Genomic DNA, 11,366 nt, shown 5'->3' with positions numbered 1-11,366 from the left:
CTTAACATTGTAAAGGCCATTTATGCTAAGCCCATGGCTAATATCATTCTAAATGGTGAAAAACTGAAAGCATTCCCCCTAAAAACTGGAACAAGGCAGGGATGCCCTCTTTCACCACTTCTATTCAACATCGTTCTTGAGACTCTGGCCAGAGCAATTAGACAAACCAAAGAAATTAAAGGGATACGAATTGGAAAAGAGGAACTCAAACTATCCCTGTTCGTTGATGACATGATTATATATTTAGAGGAACCTGGAAATTCCACCAGAAAACTCTTAGAACTCATAAGTGAATTCAGTAAAGTAGCAGGTTACAAGATCAATGCCCATAAATCCAACGCATTTTTATACATAAGTGATGAATCTTCAGAAAGAGAAATTAGGAAAACTACCCCATTCACAATAGCCTCGAAAAAAATAAAATACTTGGGAATCAATCTCACAAAAGAGGTGAAAGACCTCTACAATGAGAACTATACAACACTAAAGAAAGAAATTAAAGAACACCTTAGAAGATGGAAAGATCTTCCATGTTCTTGGATAGGAAGAATTAATATTGTCAAAATGGCCATACTACCTAAAGTGCTACACAAATTCAATGCAATCCCAATTAAAATCCCAATGACGTACCTTACAGAAATAGAGCAAGCAATTATGAAATTCATCTGGAAGAATAAGAAACCCAGAATAGCTAAAGCAATCCTTAGCAGGAAGAGTGAAACAGGGGGTATTGCAATACCAGATCTTCAACTCTACTACAAAGCAATAGTAACAAAAACGGCATGGTATTGGTACCAAAATAGAAAGGTAGATCAATGGTACAGAATAGAGGACACGGACACAAACCCAAATAAATACAATTTTCTCATACTAGACAAAGGTGCCCAAAATATGCAATGGAGAAAAGATAGCCTCTTCAATAAATGGTGCTGGGAGAATTGGAAATCCATATGCAACAGTATGAAACTAAACCCATATCTCTCACCATGCACGAAACTAAACTCAAAATGGATTAAGGACCTTGGAATCAGACCAGAGACCCTGCAGATTATAGAAGAAAAATTAGGTCCAAATCTTCACCTTGTTGGTCTAGGATCAGACTTCCTTAACAGGACTCCCATAGCACAAGAAATAAAAGCTAGAATCAATAACTGGGATAGATTCAAACTAAAAAGCTTTCTTTCAGCAAAGGAAACTATCAGCAATGCAAAGAAAGAGCCTACAGAGTGGGAGAATATCTTTGCCAATCATACTTCAGATAGAGCACTAATCTCCAGAATCTATAAAGAACTCATAAAACTCTACTCCAAGAATTCAAATAATCCAGTCAACAAATGGGCTAAGGAAATGAATAGACACTTCACAGAAGAAGATCTACAAGCAATCAACAAACATATGGAAAAATGTTCAACATCTCTAGTAATAAGAGAAATGCAAATCAAAACCACCCTAAGATTCCATCTCACCCCAATTAGAATGGCGGTTATCAAGAATAGGAGCAACAACAGCTGTTGGCGAGGATGTGGGGAGAAAGGTACACTCATACATTGCTGGTGGGGCTGCAAATTAGTGCAGCCACTCTGGAAAGCAGTGTGGAGATTCCTTAGAAAACTTGGAATGGACCCTCCATTTGACCCAGCTATCCCACTCCTTGGCCTATACCCAAAGGACTTAAAATCAGCATACTACAGAGATACAGCCACATCAATGTTCATAGCTGCTCAATTCACAATAGCCAGACTATGGAACCAACGTAGATGCCCTTCAATTGATGAGTGGATAAAGAAACTGTGGTATATATATACAATGGAATATTACTCAGCCATAAAGAATGATAAAATTATGGCATTTGCAGGCAAATGGATGAAATTGGAGAATATCATGCTAAGTGAGATAAGTCAATCTCAAAAAACCAAAGGACGAATGGTATCGCTAATAAGTGGAGGATGACACATAATGGGGGGGAGGGAAGGGTTAGTGTTAGGGTTAGAGTTAGGGTTAGGGAGGGGGGCAAGTATGGAGGAAGGAAGTACTGTATAGAGGGTAAAGAGGGGTTGGAGGGGTGGGGGGAAGAGAAAAAATAACAGAATGAATCAAACAACATTACTCTATGTAAATTTATGATTACACAAATGGTATGCCTGTATGCCACGTACAAACAGAGAAACTACATGTATCCCATTCGTTTACAATAAAAAAAAATAAATAAATTAAAAAAAAAAAGAATACAAGTAAACAACAAATGTTGGTGAGGATGTGGGGAAAAGGTATACTCATACATTGCTGGTGGGACTGCTAATTGGTGCCACCACTCTGGAAAGCTGTGTGGAGATTCCTCAAAAAACTAGGAATGGAACCACCATTTGACCCAGTTATCTCACTCCTCAGTATATAACCATAGTACAATGACACAGCCACATCAGTATTTATAACAGCTCAATTCACAATCACTAAGTTATGGAACCAGCTTAGGTGCCCTTCAACATGAGTGGATAAGGAAAATGTGGTACATTCACAATAGAGTATTGCTCAACCATTAAGAATGACTCTATGACATTTGCTGATAAATGGATGGATCTGGTGACTATCATGCTGAATGAAATAAGCCAGACCCCCAAAACCAAAGTTTGAATGTTTTCTCTGATATGTGGAAGCTAACCCACAATAAGTGGGGGATAAAAATAAAAGCTTAGAAGTTCAGTGGGATAAGCAAAGGGGAATGAAGGAAAGGGAGGGGGGATGAGAAAAAGAAATATAGTGGATTGAATCTGGCATAACTTTCCTGTGTTCATATATAAATATACCACAGTGAATCTCACCATCATGTACACCCACAAGAAGTTAATTAAAAAAAAATAACTATGGTTAAATGGCACAAAGATCAGTAGAGGGAAGGGGACAGGAGGAAGGGGAAGGGAGGTAGAGGTACTGGGGACTGAATTAGAAAAAGATACAGTCCATGCTTTTATAATCATGTCATAATGAATTCTACTGTCATGTATAACTAAAATGATAAGAAAGTGAAAGCTTAGACTCTCCCAAACTCACCCTGCTAGTAAGAAACAGGCAGGTGTTCAGGCCAGAACTATAGGATCTCAGGGCTTGTCCTTTGTACCTTGACACTGTGTCCAGTATCTTAATTGTCCTGATTTTCCCCTTCCCATTCCTTGACTCTGCCTGGTAAATCGCAGGTGACATCCAACAATAAATATTAACTGAGTGAAAATGTGTCCAACAGGACCCCGTTTTTATAGAGTTTGTTGGGACATGGCTAACCCATGCCCTGTGAAGTCAAGTTAGGTTTCTGAAGCAGCATTCTAGGTATTAGAGCAATTCTCTTTTTGTGCATGAGTTGGATGCCTTTCCTCAATGCAGACCCCAGGTCCTGGCGGGGCCACGCTAGTGACTGAACTGCTGCAGGGGAATGGAAGTGCACTGCTTTGCTGTGCTTCTGTGGGCATCCCCAGGGTCAGCCGCAGGACTCTGACGGGGGAGCCCTGGCACCATTCCCCGAGGAGAAACAGAGGTCGTTCCCTGAGGAAAAGCAGAGGACATTCCTTGAAGAGAAACAGTGACCATTCCCTGAAGAGAAACTGTGTGGGGTCTAGAGGGGAGATCTGGATGAATTTCACAGGAACCAAGTGGAAAAGACTTTAGAAGACAGAGCTTTGGGACTCTTTGTTTATTTTTTATTAATTCTTTAATTATTAATTTAGTGTTGAGATGGGGGTGGTCTCAACTATGTTGCCCAGACTCTACTCGAATTTCTGGCCCCAAGTGACCCTCCTGCCTCAGCCTCTCCAAAGCTGGAACTATAGGCATGTCTGGCTGGCTGTAGGCTCTTAAATGACACATTTCTCTCTCCATCCCTCCCTTTCTTTCCTTACTGTTCTTCCCTCCCTCTCATCTCTCTCCCTTTATTTTCTCTCTCTCTCTCTCTCTCTCTCTCTCTCTCTCTCTCTCTCTCTCTCTCTCTCTCTCTCTCTCTCTCTCTCTCTCTTTCTCTCTTGTGATCTGTCTTTCTCCCTCTGTGCCTCCATATCTCTTTCTCCTGCTGTCTCCTCTGTGGGTCCGAGCAGGACTTGTGAGGTTATTTATCCTCTATGTAAGCACCCAAGCTATTCAGTTTTGCTTTGAACAGACTGTTATGCACTATATTCATCTTCCTCTCCTTTAAAACACATCCCTGTAGTTACAGTAATGAGAGCATGGTTGTAATAATGGGAGATAAATGAGATCATTCTCAGCAGAAGCAGGAGCAAAAGTTGCCCTGAACATTTGCTTGGCCTTCCCCAGGGAACATCCCTCGACCTCTGCTAATTGCATCCACTTGGCTCCGATGTTGCTCAGGAATGCTCTTTGGCATTCCTTACAAAACTTAGGGAAGGTAATCCTAATTTGTCAAACACTAGTAATCTGTAAACATGATTTAGGCTCCATATGGCGTTTGGCATCTTGCCATCTAATCTCCTTTGAACCAGCCATGCTGTAATCATGTTCTAGTAAATCTCATCTAGAGAAAAGAAGTGATGTCGCTCAGGAAAAGTGGTGACCTCATGTGTTTGTTTGGGTCTTGCTTTGCCATTCATGAATGTGGGTCTCTATCAAATTTATTCCAAGGTTAAAATATTCTAATTATTTAGAAGGTCAACATGAATCATGGGTCATCTCAATAGTGCTTACTGATGGGAGTTATTCAAATTGGATGAACACAAAGTTAAATATATTTTAAAATATTTTAGTAAAGGAAGAAATCATAACCAGAGAAAACAACTAGTGATAAAGCATTAACCACATGCTACAATGTCATGTATTCAAGAATCATAAACTAATCATACTAAAGCGATATATGTTTATAACAGCACAATTCACAATAGCCAAGGTATGGAGTTAACCTAGATATCAATCAACAGAGAAAGAAAATGTGGTCTATGTTACACATGAAGTTTTATTCAACCATAAAGAAAAATGAAATTATATCATCAGCAGGAAAATGGATGGAACTGGAGAATATCATGCTCAGTGAAATTCACCAGACTCAGAGCAGACTCAGAAGGTCATGGGTCATATATTTTCTTTTATTTGTGGAAGATAAAAAGAAAAAAAGGGGGGAAAAGGGGACCTCATGAAAATGGAAAGAAGGTTAATAGACAAGATATCGGGGAGAGAAAGGGGATGTACTGGGGAGTGAAATTAACCAAATTATGTTATGGGTTTGTATGAATATATCACAATGAATCTCACTATTATGTGTAGTTATAATGTACCCATTTTAAAAAAGAATTAATAATTGACTCTTGGTCATGAGGGTGTGATTTGAGCAAATCATTGAAGGAGGAAATATGAGAAGGCTGAGGACCTTTCAACACTGAAAACTCAAGTTTCTCAAAGTTCTATACTCAACTGTTTTTTTTATTTTAATTTTTTTTTTTTTTTTTTTGGTTCTGGGAATTGAATCCTGCAACTTTCTGCTACTGAGTTACATACCCAGTCTTTTTTATTTTTAATTTTAGACAGGGTCTCACTAAGTTGCTGAGGCTGTCCTTGAACTTGGGATCCACCTGCTTCAACCTCCTGAGTTGCTGGGATTACAGGAGTGTGGCACTGCACCTGGCTCAACTGGGCCTCTTTTAGAAAAAAACAAAAACAAAACAAAACAAAACAAAAAACCTAAATATCTTCCTTCTTTTTAAGGGATTTAAAAGTCTGAATAAATAAAACACTGTTGAACATGGCCGCAGCTTGTCATATGGTGTAGGTCTCTGTATTTCATAATGCCTGGTGTGTGGGACTCCTAGGGAGGATGCTGTTTACTTGGGCTTCCCACATTCTGCACCTGGGCAAGGTGGGGGCACAGGGCAGGTCCAGGTGCAGAGGCAGATTAGCACTTGCTCCTGTTTCTGGGGACATCATCCTGTATTCCCCTGGTCCTGTTGTACCACTGCATGCAAAACTGGTCCCTGGGTGGTGTCCCCTTCTCAATGAAGGCATCTGATGGGTGTGATGTGAGGTTGTGCTCCCAGTGGGTTTACCCTGTTTGGACCCTCTTTAGGGGAGCTGATTTTAAAAAAAATTAACGCTCTGAAATCTTTGATTCTAGTAAATGCTGAGGGTGATCCTATGAATCAGAGCATGTTTAGAGAATGGAAGGACTGAGAACATGAATGCGCTTTCAGCCATTCCCGTAGGCTCTGTTCTGGCAGTCCCTCACTCCAGGTGGATCCTCAGAGCCTCAGCTGCTGCAGACAGTTATGAAGCTAGGTTCAAAAGTCCTAACCAGTTCTGTTTTTCAGGGTTCTTTGGGAGAAGTCTGCCTTCATAGGGCCATGACTCATTCAGCAGGCAGCTATGAATCATGTGAAACAGAGAGACCAGGAGTTAGGTGTGAAAACAACAGGGGACGTAGGTGGTAATCAAAGGTACATTTGGATTATCTCCCTTCTTCTGAGCACTCCAGCATGAACATGTGCTATGTACTAAACCCCAGAACTCAGCCCCTCCTTAGCTGCACTCTACCTCACAGGGGTTTGAGGTGGCTGGTAGGCAGCTTTGTTATGAACTGCATCACTCTAACCAGGAAGCATCGACCCCAATAATCAGTGGATTGATAGATACTGCAGCAGTCTCTCCTTGTCAAAATAAGCCACTTATGCTGGACACAGTAGCCATGCTTGTAATCCCAGCTACTCTGGAGGCTGAAGGAGGAGGACTGCAAGTTCAAAGCCAGCTTTAGCAAATAAAATATAAGACAGGCTGAAGATGTTGCTCAGAAACTTGCTGAGGAATTTAATTTAGCAAGATTCAGTTCAATCCCTGGTACCAAAAAAAGAAAAAAAAAAAGTATACACACATATATGCCACTTCTTTGCACCTCAACTTTAACATAAATCGAATTAGAATAACACTCCCGACCCCTGCGGGAACTGCTTTACTGACTACACAGGATCTTCTCATAACCTGTAATGTTGTAGAGCCTCTACCTCCCTCGACACCCTCCTTTGTCAACCCTCACCCCTCAGCCTTATCACCTTAGGACATCCCAAGTACTCCCTTGGAACCTGCTGGCTGCCCTCACATAGGCCACCAGGACAACTTCTAATGTGAGGGTGATCTCACCTTTGCCACGGAGATAATCATCCCCACTTAATTTCACCAGCGCTCTGCATGCCCGCCGTGAATGACATCACTTGCTAAGCACTGACCTCTTTACAGGTCTGTGGGCAGAGCACTGTCACCTTTAAGGTGAAACCCATCACCACCAGGTCTGTCTTCCTTTTGTGGGAAATGAAGAACCTGACTAAAGTTCAGAATGATGCTCAGCTTCCCACACACAGGCAGATTTGGAGAGCTCCATTAAGTAAGATGAGAATTATTGCCATTTTAAAGTCTGACATCTTCATCATCTATAAGCAAATGAAGATTTGACTCAGAGAATGGAGTATGCCTGAGAAGGTTCTGATCCAGGGATATCCCAGATCAGTGTTCTAGCTCCTTATATATGCCACTCAAAAATCAATCTTTTTGTTTCCCACATAGTATTAAGTTTATTGTAGATAATCTTGAGAATATTAAAAAATGAATAAAAATTGCAAATCATATTTTTATTTTCTGTAAATAATCACGGTTTACATATATCATGTGGGCTTTTTCTGTTTCTAAATATCATAAATATTATTTTCAATGGATCTCTATTTTTCACACAATCTACTATTGTATTTTGACCGCACAATGAATCCTTAGCATCCTTCCTTTTAGTAAGCAAGTTGAGATGACATTATTCCTTACACCTGAATAGTATTCCTCAAATGGGTGTAATCATAATTTATTCTGTTAATCCCTAATATTGGATATTTACATTGTGCCCAATTTACCACATAATAAACAGTGCTGGAATGAAGATAGATTTTTGCAAACTTGACTATTTCTTTAAGATTATTAGAAACTGAAAAAAAAATCAATCTTTTAACAATACTTCTGAAAGTCTTGTTTTAAACTGAGTTCTGTCTGGTGAAATGTCAGGATTACAAAATGTATTCAAAAGTAACTAAAGATATTGCATTTTCTTTGTTGTTATTGATTATAAAGTAAAATTTGAAGGTCATATTTCAAAATCATTGATTTTAATTTTAGTGCAATTGATCTGAGTTCATTGTATGTGACAACATTTGGTAGAAGAATGAATGCCTGATTAATATCACTCTTTATGACAATAAAACTTTTTAAGACTTGAGAAAATATTTGTTCATTTTCAGCAATAGGAAACATGTAGCCACCTCATTTAATAGGAGCATCAATTATTTAAGAAATACCCACACATAGATATCTTCTTGTATGATGTATGAGGTGTATATATCATACTTATACATGTAAGATATGTGTGTGTGTTTGTGTGTGTGTTACATGCATATCTCATATGTATATGCCTATAAATAGGAAGAGACACTTTCACTTTTTTTAAAAATCAGATACACTCGGAGACAGTTCCTACTGACTATGACCACAATATCTATGCTTCACTAAAGATTTTTCTGGAAGCATCCTGCCAGGGCATCCACATGACTAAGGCCTAATTCACAGTTAGTACCATTTCCATCATGACCTTTCCTGGGATCAAAACTGCTCTGATCACATATTAGCCTTGATCATTTTCTCCACAGGATGATTAACAAGGGCAATGGTGGCCAGCAGTTGAATTGCTGTCTCTGAAACTCACTCTTCTTGTGTAAAGCATTGACTCTAGCAACACAGAATGGTTTAGCAAATCCAAGGGGAGACAGAATAAGGTTTGGAAAGACCAGTATAAGAAGCAAAGGGGCTTGCAGATGTGGGGATGTATAAATTATGCACTCAATTCATCTGGGTAGATAAATATGATAGGACATTAAATATTGGAGCCATGTTTCTGAGAACATTTAGGATAACTGTGGAACAGAAATAGGTCAATTGTTTCCTGGAAATTTGCATAATTTACATTAAAAAAATAAACTTCTACATAATCTAAAGTTCCTGCGGGGTATTAAAAATGGTGGAATGAGACAGGCATCATTACCCTATGTTGGGGGCTATGCCATGTGGACTATGCCAAGATGGCGCCTGGCAACCAGCCATCAAACAACCAGAAGTTGTTTTGATCACATCCGTGGTGAGGAAGTCGGTTAACATAAACATACCTAGGTCCTTTATCATTGGCTGTGTTCAAGTAAGTCCACACACACAACCTGCACATGTGTTCCCGAGTGCTCCTGCTTGTGCCTGCACATTTTGACCTTTACCGTGATTGGACAGCTAGCTCCTCGCTGGATCTTCACTTAACTAGCATTGGCCCTACCCTCCACCTCCTGGAGGGAATATAAGCCGGCTCTCCTCAAGCGCCGGTGTTCCGGGTTCCTGAATCATCAATAAATCACTTCAAATTCAAGAGTCTCGCTGCCCGTTTGACTCCCGTGCCAAATTGACTCCCGTGCCAAATTGACTCCACTGGACGGGGTCAACCCTGGGTACATGTATGATTACAAGAATGGTATGAATCTACATTGTGTACAACCATAGAAACGAAATGATGTACCCCATTCGTGTACAATGAATCAAAATGCAGCCTGTAAAAAATAAATCATTAAGTAAATAATTTTCAAAAACTACATTATAAACAGAAAAGGCTTATAGTAATCAATGAGAGGTGATCATGAACTTATTAAGTTCTGGCCCAACTGTGCCAAGTTTATAAAAGCAGGCAAAGAAAGCCTCCCAGGAACAACTTCAAAATGAACAAATTTTTCTGTTTTTCCTTTTAGAACCATGCACATCAGACAATGTCTCCACACACACCCAAATTACAGTCTAAAGGACACACCTACTTCTAACAATCAGAGTTGCTCCATTTTAGGCAACATTAAAAAAAAAAAAAAAAAAAAACATGCTTCTTTGATCCCCGCAAGACCACCCGACTCCAGGGGTACCCTTGTGGTTTCTGGCTGGGGACCATGGACAGTAGTAATCCTGTGCTGATAATTTGGGAAGAGGGGTGACTCAGGTGTCAGGGTCTGCAGTGTGTGGTGGAGGTAGAGGAAGAGGGGTTTAAAAGGTGGGGCAGAAGGACCCTCAGGCTGCCCAAGGTCAATGAGGAGATATGCCATGGTTGATCTGTAACATAGGTCATGCTGGGGAGAGGGCTGCTCACCAAAACTCCTCCTCATATTGTCCAATTTCCAAATGTGGCTGATTTCCCTTCCAGTGAAGTTCAAAAATTACTTACTAAACTAATGAGTCAGTGGATACATTAGTTGACCTATAAACCCAGGATTGTATTTCTTGTGGATAACAACTGAGGTGTGGCTTCTAATCTGGCCCTTCCTGCCTCCAAAGGGGTCTCCTTTCATTTGTCTGTATTTAAAAATTCACTGTTATTTTTAAAGCTCCAAACAACCTCTTTTTGAGGCTAGAACTGCATCATGATATATAATTTCCACAGGGATATCACTGAACACTAAGACCAAATCACATATCTGTAAACTTGTTCATTCTTGGAAAAGTACAGTGAGACATATCATCTTCTGCAGAGTAATATGGGATAACGCAAGAAGTATTAAAATATTGCTCCTTTCTCTAGGCAGGGGAATATTAAGATGGCCCAAAACTCCATGGGATCTCTTATTATGTTTCTAGAGTTTCTTAATGAAGCTTCTATTAATTTTATTTGCTGTTCAGGTTATGGTAAGATACCTTGCCGGAAGAATGTAGGTGAAGAGAACCCTCATCTGTAGCTGGTGGAAACAAGGTAAAGTTTTTGTTTGTTTGTTTGTTTAGTACAGAAAAATCAATTTCTTAGAAATTCCACTTCTGGGAATTCATATAACAGAAATAACACTATCGAGATTATAGAAATATTTTACAATTAAGGATGTGTCGTTGTAAGCTTCTGTTTGGTGGTAAAACTTGAAAATGGGGAAATAACATCAATATTGTGACAATGTTGGTAATACATCATGTTTATCCACACTACAAAATTATAGAGTCATTAAAATGAAACAAAAACTGTAGAGCAGTCTCTTCTACATGGAGGAGTATCCATAAAGTGTTTTTATTGATAGAGACAAAATGCAAAGAAGTGTGGTTGCACTGCACTATGGTCAGTCAGAAGAGGACCAAGGCCCAACATGTGGGCAGTTTTGTATGTGCAATTTGTACAGTTTTATGAGTAAGATTATTTAGTAATGGGTAGTAGAATGCAAACCAATAACATAGCGGCGTCACAGGTTTTTTACAAAATTGCTTTTAAGATTAATAAATAATCAAGGAACTTATAGAAAACTAACAGGAGTACTAATCCTAAGAATAAACAGCTAGAAACAAAGGGAGCTGATTAAAAA

This window comes from Sciurus vulgaris (assembly GCF_902686455.1).
Source record: "Sciurus vulgaris genome assembly, chromosome: 2".
Taxonomy (NCBI): Eukaryota; Metazoa; Chordata; class Mammalia; order Rodentia; family Sciuridae; genus Sciurus; species Sciurus vulgaris.
This window is presented reverse-complemented; position numbering follows the sequence as displayed.